The sequence below is a fragment of the Notothenia coriiceps genome, unplaced genomic scaffold, assembly GCF_000735185.1.
Source record: "Notothenia coriiceps isolate Sejong01 unplaced genomic scaffold, NC01 NC01_scaffold00037250, whole genome shotgun sequence".
Classification (NCBI taxonomy): Eukaryota; Metazoa; Chordata; class Actinopteri; order Perciformes; family Nototheniidae; genus Notothenia; species Notothenia coriiceps.
Window position 1 is genome coordinate 12675810 of NW_011369951.1, and position 404 is coordinate 12676213.

Here is a 404-nt window from a genome sequence, read left to right on the forward strand (position 1 = left end):
TAGGAGTTTAGGATGGCCGAAGACACTACACTGCCCATAATCCCCAGCTATCGTTTAGGACTACAGTCCCTGTGATTAATCTTCAAACTCTGGGATTGGATGTTGGAGTGGCAATGCGCTAAAGTTACGCCGAGCGTCAAACAGCTGTTTGAAATGGAACGAAACCACGCCAGACTATCCAAAACTGGAATCGAACGCCCCCCCAGAACTACACATGCTGGCTACTGTGTTTCGCAAAATGTTCTATGGGACGTCTCTACTGAACGTTTTCGTTTTTCCCACAATTAGAAGTTGTCATGACATTGGTGTTATCAAAAGTAAAACATATAATTAATAAATGGGTGAAAATCGCTTGTGTCCATAATGCGCAGCATTAATATATACCCACATGACAGCTCATTGTT